The sequence below is a fragment of the Lutra lutra genome, chromosome 5, assembly GCF_902655055.1.
Source record: "Lutra lutra chromosome 5, mLutLut1.2, whole genome shotgun sequence".
Lineage (NCBI taxonomy): Eukaryota > Metazoa > Chordata > Mammalia > Carnivora > Mustelidae > Lutra > Lutra lutra.
Window position 1 is genome coordinate 118,161,730 of NC_062282.1, and position 13,768 is coordinate 118,175,497.

General features: G+C 37.0%; 1 long non-coding RNA gene across 1 annotated transcript in view; it reads right to left on the bottom strand.

Annotated features, from left to right (window-relative positions):
* Positions 1 to 747: 747 nt before the first annotated feature.
* LOC125100317 (uncharacterized) overlaps positions 748 to 13,768 on the bottom strand; it is a 57,210-nt gene continuing 44,189 nt past the window's right edge. The window contains exons 3-4 of the long non-coding RNA XR_007127498.1: positions 3,312 to 3,399; positions 748 to 852 (exon numbers count right to left, since the gene is read on the bottom strand). This is a non-coding gene — a long non-coding RNA (uncharacterized LOC125100317). The remainder of the gene's footprint in view (positions 853 to 3,311; positions 3,400 to 13,768) is intronic.

The window sequence follows — 13,768 nt, forward strand, 5'->3', positions numbered from 1 at the left end:
CCTGGCATAAAATTACACAAAGTTTTCTTACAAGTTGAGATGGTCCTTCAGACAAGAGAGTACTGAAGCTTTCGAGTATTTGAATCTTTTACTTTGTCTAATATCCAGAATCAGGGTCTTTGCTCTTGTTCAATGATTTAATTCAAACATCATTGGACAGTGTTAACGTATGTGCCCAGCACTGTGCTGAGCAATGGAACTAGAAACATAAAGAGAACACGGACCCACAGTAAACCAACCTTTGCAGATGGATTGTGTTCATTTTCTACTGCATTCATTCCATGTGGACATAAATATGTAAATGTGCTTGAAACCCAGGGGTTGCTTTGTCTTTGGTTTAAAACCAGGAATTGCTTTGCCTTTGGTTTGTGTTTCTAATCATCAGAATAGAATTTGCTTATTTGAGCCCTCTAAGATAAAGCAAGGCTTACTTTTTATTTTGTTCCTCTATATCTTCCCTTTGGAATCAAGTACAACATGTGACCCCCCCCTTTATACCTTCCTGAATCTCAAAGAAAATTTTTTTCAAGAATACATATTAAACTGGTTCTAATTCTAGGTGATATCGTTCTCTGATTTTTTCATCTTTATAAACACCAGGCTTAATCACGTCCACTAAAAGGAAAAGGAAAATCTTGAATATACTTCCTATGTTTACGCTTTTGATTGTAAATTATTTTTTTAAACAATTAGCATGGTTTATGTTTTTAATCTCAAAGATGTCATCCTGTTTTTTCCAAAAAATTACCTTTTCTCCTTTTGCTACATTTTTATTCTGTAATCTTCTCTCCTTTTGATGCAGACAATGTAGGTTTGTTTGGATCAAAGGCCCTGAAGGGCAAGGTTGGCTCCCTGAGGAAGAGAAGAAAAACTGTCAGTGGGCGGCAAGAGAGGGTACCAACCTGACCTACTCCACCCCAACCGCCCACACTCACTGAGAGACGGGGTCAAAACAGCATCTGAACAGAGTAGATCGACTGGTTTTTTGGAAAACAAAACTTTCCTGGAAAATGACTGTGTCTAAACTAATCAAAATGAAAGAAATATAGGTCTTGGTACAACTTTTCCACGACTTTACAACTGGCTAGCTTCATGACCATAAAGATGAAAACCCAGCAGTCCCCCCCAAAGAGAATTCTCACCACGGCAAATAATTCCTTTGGAAACAACATGAATAATCTATTAACTCATCACTCTTATCATTTTTAACTTAAAAAGAAGACGTCATCTGGGCAGAACTATTTGCTCACATCTCCAAATATTTTCTACTCTGTTTAACAAATTTGAGTTTCTATGAATTCTTCTGGTTTGCCAGGACATGAGCAGATTTCAAGTAGGTTTGTTGTGAAATCAGTGCAAGGTCTCTATTTCACACCTAGGGTTCCATTATCACACAACAATGAGAACTCCCTTCCCACCATCTGCATCTGAGCACTCACACAAATCCCTCCCTGCAGCCTTCACACTGCCCCACCCCCAGGTGGGAATTGCTCTGCCACTTTACCCAGAAATCCCCGCGTCCTAGTAGTAGACATTCAGACTTACAAAGTCATTAAGATTAGAGGAAGTTCTTCAAAAGTGCAATTCATGTCTTTAAAAACATTAAACACTCTAAAGTCGAAGAGCAAAACAGAATTTGTGGTTAGTTCCTGTAATATATTAAACAGCTGCCGTTTTGTCTCTGTTGGGATGTGAGGTTGTGCTGAAGTCACATCCTGATAACATCTGCACATCAGTGATAGCTTCTGCTTTATTCTTTCTGGTCCGCTGATGAGAGATTCTTTAACATCCCTTCAGTCATCAAGACCCCAGTTGAATTTCTTTGCTTGTGACAGCCTTAAAGGTGGTCTCATTTACATTTGCGAAAATGTCACAATATAGAAAGATATTTTCAGTTTGATGTTTCATCCCTTCCTTTTTTTATCCGGATGCTAGTTTTAGCTTTTCAAATGAATGTCGATCTCAAAATAGATTTTCCATGAAATATATTTTGTCTGATTTTTGAAACACCATGTCTACAGCAGAAGATTTTTTCCCCCCCAAAAAAAGTTTTCCACGAGGAATGGCACCTCTGCTTCTGCCTGCACTGCGGGAACAGCTGTGTGCCATGGAAGGGCTAGCTGGTTTGACATGCAGTTAAGGCAGCCTGCACCAGCTATTAGAAAAGGTCAGGTATTGATAGGACCTTTGTTTCTTCTCTTTCCCTAATGACCCCAATTACCTCAGAGCTGAGTAAATAGTCAATAAACAATGCCATTAACATATGTAGAAAAAGCATTTATTTTACTTTCCAAGATGATTGGCAATGTCCTCTGCAGGTCCAGGGAGGTCTGTGAGATTCTAGTGGTTTTAAAGCAAGGTGGGACCATGAAAAGTAACATAGAGTATTTCCCTAAATAATCCTAAAATAACTGCAAGGATTATTTATAATGCTGAATGCATCTTTTTTTGATGCAGCCAGCCATCAGTTAATAGTAGTACATAAGTTAACTTTGCAGAGCCCTATTACTTATAAATTTTAAAAAGATTACTTGGTTTTGAGTATTAATTTTCTTGATCAGTTTAGTGGAGATTTTTCTTTACCTACCTGGAAGTCATAGAGTTGAATAAATTGTTTTATTGGCACTCTTTGTCAGAGTTGAGATCTTATTCATAGAACATAACCCTCTTTTAATTTCAGAATATTTGAAAGAAAATTTATATCACTGATTTCTAATGGAATTCTATTATAGTTAGAGAATGTAGTCTGTACAATTTTCCTTTTTAAAAAAATACATTGATACTTATATTTTTGGTCTACGCTATTGTCTACCTTGGTCAACATCCTATATGTACCTGAAAAGAATATGTATTCTACAGTGTTGGATAAATGTTCTATAAAATACTGTCTTAACCAAGACTGTTGACGTTACCATCCAAATATTACACTTGTTCTTAGCCAAAAGGCCAAGAAGCAACTATTACCATCCAAATATCATCTATCTTACTTATTTTTTTTGTCTATATGTTTTATCAATTATTAAGAGTGGAGTACTAAAAATGCCCAACTATGATTATGGATTTAAGTATACCTTCCTCTTCGCTTCACGGATTTCAGACTCTTATTAGACAAATACATATTTAAGATGTCTTCCTGATAAAGTGACCTTTTTATCATTATGAAATGCCCTCTTTATTTCTGGCACTACTTCTTCTCTTGAAGTCACTTAGTCTGATATTAATAAACTACACAGCTAGGAAACACAGATTTTATTTTTAAGTGTCTGGCTACATTTGTGGGCCAAATATTTAGAAAGAGTGCATCAGCTTACCTGTCACCTTCGTTCCCATAAATACCAACCACAGGGGTGAATTTATCCGTTCACATCAGGAACACATAGCCTTCTGAGACAGGAGCAACTACGGAAGGAGAAATTAAACTAAATGAAAAATGAGTGATAACATGATACAAAATAAATCCGAATATAGTCTTTATTACTTAGAAAACTTCAATCTGTAATTTTTATTATTATTTTAATATTCCCTAAAATTTTGAACTCAGTTATGAGCTGTTGTGGGTTGAATAGCACCCCCCCCAAATTCATACCCATTCAGAACCACAGAATGTGACGTTATTTGGAAAGAGGGCATATATATATATATATATATACCTGATTTTTCCCTACCCCCCTTAGATAACTTTCTTCTTGCCTTTAAACTCACACAGAGAAGTATTTTAATGGATTAAAAAAATAGTACTGTGCAATATGTTCATACTTTCACAGTGATTCCACCTCAGGTTTGGCCAAAGAAGTATATTAAATATCAAGTGACCTTGCTATACATAAGAGAGAAATCATAAAATTATAATATTGACAACAATACTAATAAAAAGCAAGTCACTTCTAGAGATCTAATTTTGTAGGGAAAATCTCTTCAAAGCAGATTTTCAAGGTAAGATCTCCAGAATAGTTAGGACATAAGATTCCAAGTCTCAGGAGGGACTAGCTGGGTCCAGTTCTCCAGTTTCTAGAAAATTCCAGTTCTTCATGTATAATTGAGGGACACAGCAGACTTCCAGATAGAACTTGGTCTTGTTGATTTTTAGTTGCACCTGTGGGAAACAGAAAGGCCAGAGTTGCCCTGTTAATGCTGCTGCAGTGTTGATTCTTGCTGTTCGGCATGGTGGGACCCTCCTGAATCATGAGAAAGCTGGCAGAGCCTGCTGTCCAGTTTCCTTATAAATCCATTTTCTGTCACAGCACTTATCAAATAAAGCTCACACTTCTTCAGTTACGAGTTTGTGTCTGTGTTAGGTGTGTAGTCCACATGTCTTTCACCTTGTAAGTACTTGGATTAGCTTTTAGGGTCTGCTCTCATGTGAGTAACTGAGATCCCCTAATGCCAGAAATTGCCAACAACTATCACTATTCCTAGGCTTGATTTTGAGGTATTTGGCAAATTTTTTCAAAGGCTCTTCCACTCTCAGAAGCTACAGTCTATATCTGTGATTCTGTCAAGGCAGACTAAATGCAATCCTCTAAGGTTTAATTGGGGATTGATGGTTCTAAACAAATCTACAGATATTCTTGGATATAAATTACCTGTGTTATTCCTGATTCTTTTATGAGAACATTTACATCATCTGCTCTATCTTTCACTGTCACCTACGATGACCTGTTCTGATCTAAATACTAATTTTTTTTCCCCTTTAGGTTGCTGGTTTCAAACAAAAATACTCACAAATTTTGATTTCAAATTCCCGTTTCTTTTGATAATGTCCTATGTGACATTTCCTCTTTACCAGGTTCCTTTGACCCCAACCATAGTCTTCTGATCTCTTCTTGATTCTCTGATTACTGTTGATTCTTTCTCTGAATTTCCCTTTTTCCCTTTCCCCTAAGATTAGGTTTCCTCTTATAGGTAGATCTCTCTAGGCTATTTTCACCCTTTTATAGTTTTTACAATGACTTCAGGGACACCTCAGTGCAGATGACTCCCAAATCTATACAGTAGTCAAAAACTCAACTATTATTCCACATAAATCTTTTCTACTTGTGCTTTATATTTCTCCAAAGTACATATTTCAACAAGCCTCAAAGCCTCATACAACTCTGAATTATCACTCATTCCCTTACATTCAGCTTTCGTATTCTGTAACATAACCTCCAAATATTTTTTTGAAAGCATTCTTTTTTTCCCCATTTTTACTGCTAAGATCATATTGCCAGCAGTGTGCAATATGACATTCAGCCCCACCAAAAAATGTATATGGATATATATGCACATGAAAACATACTTGTATTTATTACAAATGTTATCAATAAAAAGGATGTGTAGCACACAATTTAAAAATTATAATAAAATATATACTGTTCTTTGTTGTGAATTTCACAGATCTAGTTCATTCTCACACAATGCATTTGTTCATTTTCGTCATACTCTCATACCCACAGCCAACCAGCAGTTGCAAGTGACAAAAAAAAGAAGTTCTGATACATTTTTAAAAAATAAATGCAGATGTTGGAACTATACTCCTTCAATAATAAGATGGGCAACATCTAGGTAATAAAATTTATTAGAAAAATATCCTATGAATTTTTGTGCTATTCCCCATGGAATGACTATGGATATGACCTACTTTTAAGTTTAATCTACATTATTATAAGTTTCTTCATTGCTATCTTAAACCGAGACAAAAAATCAAGTCAGGATGTAGTAGCATTTGCCAATCACTGTAGTGTAAATACTCCATAAGGACTAATTTTCAGCTACCATCACAATGTCACTAAAACTGTGTTGGGATAAAATATTCAAGACTACATCATTCTAGTTTACTTGCACAACACAGACATGTGTAACCACAAATGTATATATAATAGTAAAGGATGAAGTGGGTACTTTTGAGTATTCATTACCTTTATTTTTAATGGAAATTACTTAATTGCAAGTTTACTTTTAATAAGGACTATGTATAAAACTGACTGAACAAAATTCCTGAAAACTTAGCCGTTGGCTCTCACTGGCAAGTACAGACTGGCTCCAGGACAGCACTGTTTCTCATTCATCTAGCTTGTGCAATGATTTCCTAACTACTCCTTTTCTTTTCCTTTTTTGAAGCCCTCTCTCATATAGTTTTGAGATGGCACATGGATGCATAACTCCTATTCTAACACTCAGAATATTTCCCATCCATAAGAGAATAAAGCTTGAACTTCAGACTGACGTGCAGGAATCTGGATCTGGACCTTCCAGATCACCTTCACCACTTGACTTTGTATTGTAATTCACTCTACCCGCACTTAAATTCTCACTGTTTCCAAGATACTTTCTATATTCTTCAGCAGTACTTTCTGCCCGAGATTTTTTTCTCTCCATCCTTACACATTCAAATTCTATACACACCACAAAATCAATGAAAAATTCAGATTCTGTGTGAATTTTCCCCTCTTTCTCTCAGTCTGGAGATAACCTCCCATTCCTCTCTCTTTACAGCAGTCATTTTTCTATCTTGTATTCACTTTTACGCTTTTTTGGGGGGGGGATGTGTAAGGGAGTACTTTCATTAATATTAAAGGAAATATGGACTCTCTGTTCTAATGAAACTCAGTTTACAAAGGAAGATAGCAAGTCCACAATTACCATAGAGTATGTTAACTGCTATGGTACTGGAATGTACCATAGGCTAAGAGCCAAGCAGAGAAATAGGGGAAAACCCTGTTAAAGGACTCACTCAGCCAGCTTCGTCCGTCTCCTGTCCTGAAGGAAAACAGTATATGTGATGCACAGACACGGCAGGAGTGAAGGCCACATGGAGGTAAGAGGCAAGAAATGACGTGTGAAAGCTAAGCAGAAACCTTCTATGACAACAAGATCGAACTTCAGTCTGTAGGAAATTGAGAACTTTCAAATGATGTTAAGTAACTATCACTTTGACGGAGGCATGGAGGGTACATTGAAAAGATGAAAGATTTGGAAGGCAACACCAGACACAAGTCTTTTGAAGCAAGTTTGAAGAAAACTGCCAAGGCACTGAATTCAGATAGTGACAGAGAAGTGGGAATTTAGTTAAAATTAATATTATTTAGTGACTGGATATTTGACTGATAAGATGAGTCAAATGACCTTCTGGTTGATGTCTTTGTTCAATGGATGGGCAATGATACCTTTATTTAAATAGGTAGGATAATCATATAATTGACCATTTAAACCAGGACAGGTGTGAGAGCTAAAAAGGAGGCAAAAATAGTGGGAATGGGGCGCCTGGGTGGCTCAGTGGGTTAAGCCGCTGCCTTCAGCTCGGGTCATGATCTCGGGGTCCTGGGATCGAGGCCCGCATCGGGCTCTCTGCTCGGCAGGGAGCCTGCTTCCCTCTCTCTCTCTCTCTGCCTGCCTCTCTGTCTACTTGTGATCTCTCTCTGTCAAATAAATAAATAAAATCTTTAAAAAAAAAAAATAGTGGGAATGATAAAATTTTTAAATTATTTTGCTCTGGGTAATTTGCTGTTCTTACTTTATTGGTGGGACTATATAGTAGCTCTACTCAAAAGTAAATTTCCAAAATAAAATTATTTCTAAAACAGTACCACTTCTACTTGATGTGCAGTTCATGTGCAAATAACTGTGGCCAGCTCTGCATATATTTCTGCTCCATAACTTTCCTAATTTGTTAAAAACATTGTTTTTACTATAATGTCACATTACTCCAAATTTCTTTTTTATGGTCACTGCAAAACCAAGTAATTTTTAGTGTTGCCCTTTGTGAAGAATTTACAATTGCATTTCCAATAATGTCATGCAGTTAATCTATGACAAAATACACTTCCAAAAGCTTTATTTAGATTCTGTAAATTGGATGGAAAAATTAAACCACTTTTGGGATTATTTTCTACTTAAAATATCTGATGACACTGACATAAAATTGACTTCGTTTAACTCTTCATGAAGTTCTTTGTGGAGTTTTTATTCTACTAATGGGTCAAAAATAAAAGCAATGACTTCATTTTTCTTTTAAGCAAAAGAAATCTTGGGATCAAAATAAGTGAAATTAATTGAGATGAGCAGTCATCTGATCTAAATGAAAACTCATGTTTCAAAGAGTCGTAGATAAACATACTGATTATAATGCAAGTTTTAAATAGTTTACTTTGGACTCAGTCTCCAAAAGACATTTCTTTTGTACTATATACTGATGGTGCTTAGCAAAGTGTCATCTTCTATTTACATGTACCGTTATGTCCCCTGAGGATAGTGGGTAGTAAATGTCAGCTAACCTTTTTTGAAAGTTATATAGTCAACATCAAAATATCTTGAGAGATGATAAACCAATATCTAATTGTTCAACAAACATGCACTTTTGCTTTTCCATTCAATTTTTTGCTTAAAACGCAGTGTATTGCAAAATATTAAAATATTACCAGAAATAAAAATAGCTATAGATTTGCACATACAAAAAATACCAAAATGACTTTAACAAAAGTATTTTAATTCTTTTTTATGTTTTCCATGGCAGGATATGTTCAACCATTATTACCTGCTTACGTTTCAAGGATATACAACTTGTAATTTCCCATCTTCCCATCAACTCCATGGATGGATGACTCTATTCAGCTCACAGACCACTGTATGGACTCTGGCACAGCTGGTTAGTATACTGAGTGCCATCAGGGGTATCAGAGTAGAATAACCCTCTCACTACCACATGGACACCACATGGAGTTAGCTACTTTGGATGAAGTGGTTGGTTAACCACACTGCATCTGGAGAAAGCTAGGAATAGAGAAATGGTTTGTCACTAGTGAGAGAATGAAAACTGTTCAACTTGCATATTACTACACATTACTGGATGAACCCATGGCAGAAGCTAGTGGAGTTCTATTGAGCTCATGTAAGACTAGCTTAATTCATCTATTAATAATATTCCATTAAAAATAAAACACTGGAAATACATATAAAACTAGACAGACGCTGGGTCAATAGGAACAAACTAACTGTTCAGGAAAACTAGGATGTATAGTCATGCTAGCTCTGTCTTCCTCCACTGGCCAAATAAGTTGATTTGAATTCCCAAATTACATCTTGTTTTCAGACTATGTGTGGGCACACATTTTATTAATGTGTGATATTGCTGGCAGTTTTCAGATTTTAATTTTCTGTTCCAGATTCCAAGATGTCCTTTTTGTATCCATATTTTTGCCTCTAATGAAACTGATTTGCCAACATTTCCCATGGCCTTTACTGTGTATTTGAAAGACATGTATTCATTTTTACAGTTTAAAGACCAGTGGAAGAGGGACAAATTTGGGAGGGAAGATGATTTCAGTTTTGAGCATGTCAAAAGTGAGGTGTCTAAGAGACATGAATGGAAAATTGAGTAAGAAGATGGTTGTGTGGCTCTGAAGCTCAGGAAAGAGCTGTATGCTAAAACTATGGGTTTGGGAATCAAACTTATAAGAGGCAATTTAAAAACACAGGTGTACGTAGCATGTCTGCAGGGAGACTGAATAGAGACGGCTCAAGTGTAGAACACTGAGAAACAACCTACTTTTATATACATATCTAAAGGTCCTAATACTGCAGGATCCAGCTTTAGATTGGTTATTCACCAAGTCTGCGATAAAACATCACTCGAACTATTCTATTTAGGTGTGCTCCCCACAGTCGTGTTTTTCCACATAATCTACTCCTGGCTCTGGGGGCAAAGCCCCTCTTGGGACTGAAGATCTATTTTGAGCCAATTAGAATCACATACAGCTAAGGCGTGCAAATCAGATTGTAAAATCTAAACTCCAGCGTGGTAGACCAGCCATATTCTCTAAGCGGGCAGAGAGAAGGCAAATGGAAAGGCAAAGACATGACACAAGGAAATTGTCTGGGTTTCCTGCTATAGACTTTTCTGTTCTTGGTTCAGCCCTTAATTTATTTTACAACTCTCAATCAAGTATCTTCTATAATTGTTAAACAAGCCAGGTACTGAGACAGTATTTTTGGTCCCAGTAATTCTAAAGGAATCACTTCTGTGGCCTCTTGAATCATCCCTTCTGAGGTTCTGAGGTTTGGTATACTCTCTTGCTTAGAATGCCTTATCTTCTTATAATAAATCTCGCCTGGATTCAATGTTAGCTTCAGCTGGTTTCTATTGATAGATTACAAAAAGCCAAAGCCTTTGTATGAGTAATATTAGTATCTTCCTCAAAACAAACTACGGCATCTCATAGTCTATCTCTCATTGATACCCAATAAATGTTTGTGTAATTAGTGACTGAATTAATTAATGAATTAGTTGCTTCTATTTTTAAGAATTTCCTAACCGCCACCATAACTCTAGTGGTAGCTTCTAGGAGCAAGTCATCCTGTGGCAAAAATGTGGTTCCCCAGCCCCTCCCCACCCAGCATCCTATCAGGAGTCTTGCCTACTTCTAATCCGAACCTTCTAGTTTGTTTTTCTTCAGGAAAAATAAAACCCTTTAAGCTGAGAAATCCTGAAAAGCAGACTGACACCAAACTTTCTTGCATGTTGAAGTCTGCATTTCAAGTATGTGGCTATGCTTGGTTTCCCATGGAAAAGCCATATTCCATGTCTTGCTACATTAATTTATTGTTAGCAGTCTTTGAGGATAGCTTTGTACAACAGTCCTCATCCCATGCTTCAATTTGTGACTGACCCTAGGACTCCACACAACGTGAGAAGCTGCTTTGTATCTGGGCATTTGGGTGTTAAAATGTAAACTGAAGATAGCTATTGTCTCTTCTCTACAGAATCTGTAGCATAATACCCTGTTCTTCAAACATAATCACATCACTGATTAATCATCTGTAAATTATACTCTTTGAATCCAATTCCAGCAGGACTGAACTGATACTGAATTCCACATTCGGTCTGGCAATGAGAAGATGATGGAATCCATGAAATTTTCAATGTTGTCTTTTAGGTTCCCGACCTTCTGTTTGTGTTCTTCTTTCCCCGTTTCAACGGTAATTCCATCCACACTGCCGAAGCCCTGAATTTTCTTAGTTTCTTTCTACTATCTTCCCCACCCCACTCACTCATCAAAAAGGAAGAGATCTAGTATCTGCCATTTATAGATGTTAACTGATTGATTGACTGATGACATTTGAGTGTGAATGAGATTCCGTAAATGCCTAACCATAGTCAGGCTTGTGTATTTTAAGCCTTTTGTCTCTAATTATGGAATGAAAGACTGTACTCCTGTTAAAGAAATTTCAGGCATCTGCAAGAAGAAAGGCTAGAATGTTTCTACAAGGTAGGGCCTACACTAAAGGCAAATCTGCTTACTCCTCTTAGGATAATTTACATACATTCAGGAAGAACATGAGCCCCTCCTTGAAATGGCCTCTTATCACTTAACAAGTATGGATTCAGAAGGAGCTGTCAGATGCTGGTTCCTGGGTGCCGGGTTGCTGCTGTTTTCTGACTTCTCCATGAGCCTGAAGCCACCCTGCCCAGGACAAGTGTGTTTGTTGGCATCTCTTCTGTAGGAGCTTCATTTGATTCCAGATGATTCTAAGACAATGGGACTAGAAGACAAGCCTACTAGAGCACAGTAGGTAATCAGAAGAAGGAGCCAGAGGTAGGCTATGGTGTGAGTTAAGACCAGCAGTCTGCACATGACCATACTCAAAATGAACTTCCAATTATAAAATAAATAAGTCAGAGGGATTACAAGTACAGCATAGGGAATGTAGTCACTAATATTGTAGTAACATGGTTAGAGTGACAGACGGTGACACTTATCATGGTGAATATTGAATAATGTATAAAATTATTGAATCACTATATGGTACACCTAAAACTAATAACACTCTATGTCAACCATACTTCAATAATACATTTTTTAAAAAGATGGTGAGTGGAGAATTCAACTCTCAGGATTACTAAGATGCTCAAGGAGCCTGGAGCAAACATCAGGCAGAAATCCAAGTTATCAGCAGAAGGATGTAAAGACATTGTCTTAAAGATCAGAGTCCCAGGCAAAACTGATCTTTGGGAAGAACATGGCAGACTGAAAGTGCTGGTTTGGGAAGCAAGACTAGATAAATCATGAAGATTCTAGTCCCAAGAAATAGTTCTCACCATTGGACTAAGGCAAAAAGCTCCCCTACTCCAATTCCTGTCCTGTAGTGAACTCTTCTGGGGCTGTCTTCCAGCCATGCTACTTCTATGGAGCAAGGAGTACACTATGCTACGAGAACATGCCCATCTGAAGCCTGCACCCAACCTTCCAAACTCTGCTCAAATGACCCTGAGACTGCTTCTAGGAGACCTGAATAGGCCCCTTCCTTGTCCATTTTCTCAGTAACTAACAGCATCAGCTGTATGGGCACCATGAGGCTACAAGGTAACTAGCTCCGGGGAAAAAGGGAAGATGTACAGAACTTAGACCTGGTCATGTGTCTATAATACTTTCCCATGTGCACACAAGACCTCCTCAAGGTACAGAATGAAGCTGGAAGGGAAAAGAGAAGGGAAATGGTCAGAGCATTTCCATTTGTACTCTAAGCTTGGTGCTCCTTGAACTTTCCTGACCAAAGAAAAAATTGACCCCAAAGCATGAGGCCTCCTTGAACTTCCAAGTAAGAATTAAGAGGTTGTAGATCACAAGGTTAGTGGGCTCCAAATATAAAGAATTCAGTGAAGCATTCCATTACTCTCCCTTTCACAGCTGAAGGGTAAATTCCTTACTCTACTTTCTTTTTCTAATCATAGCCTTTGCTCAAAAGAATAACCATAATTCTCATATGTATAGGGCTCTGTTTATCTACTTAGTGCTGAATGTGTTTGAAAAATTCCAGTTTGGGGATTGCAAATTCAAATACCTTTGCCCTCAAGAGTGGAAGGGCCTGTGTTAGCTTCAGGATATGGAAATAGCCCAATGGCATTTATATTCTGAAAACAAATGAACAAAAAAGACAATTTGAAGACAGGAAAAAAATATAATAAATGAATGGGAAGAATTTAGGCCCACTAGTTTGCCACCTCTAAATAAAACTTCTTCTTCTTCTTGACTTCCTAGAATATATCCCTATACTTTCTTTGGTAATTCTGGAAATAAACTTTCTGTCCCAAAAAAGAGTATTATTAGAACAATATTTTTAGGGGTGCCTGGGTGGCTCAGTGGGTTAAGCCGCTGCCTTCGGCTCAGGTCATGATCCCAGGTCCTGGGTTCGAGCCCCACATCGGGCTTTCTGCTCAGCAGGGAGCCTGCTTCCTCCTCTCTCTCTGCCTGCCTCTCTGCCTACTTGTGATTTCTCTCTGTCAAATAAATAAATAAAATCTTTAAAAAAAAATAAAAAAAATTAAAAAAGAACAATATTTTTATTAATTAGTATAAAGTATGAATTGTGTTCTTAGTTACTGTGCTTCTCATTACTAAATCTACCAGAAAAAGAATATATGTTTAACAAGAATGTTGTTCATAATCCTATATCTGTGAGATATTATGCTCTATATTCCTAGAATTAGTCTGTATAAAGCATATAAACACATACACACACCCACACACACCCCACCTTGTTTTGATATAAATGGTTTTTCCCACAAGTAAAGGGTTTTTTTGAAATCACATAGAAGATATTTAATATATCTTCCTTGTCATTTAGCAAGTTGGTTCTTAGAAAAAATAAAAGGAGTACAATTATTAAATAATAAAACCAAAATTTAAGATCCAAACCAGAATATATACAACAAAATTCGTGTTGCCAATTTCAAATTAGGCACTTTAGAAGGACACTTAGTCCACTGCTAAGAATATTTTTGGAAATCCTCTTT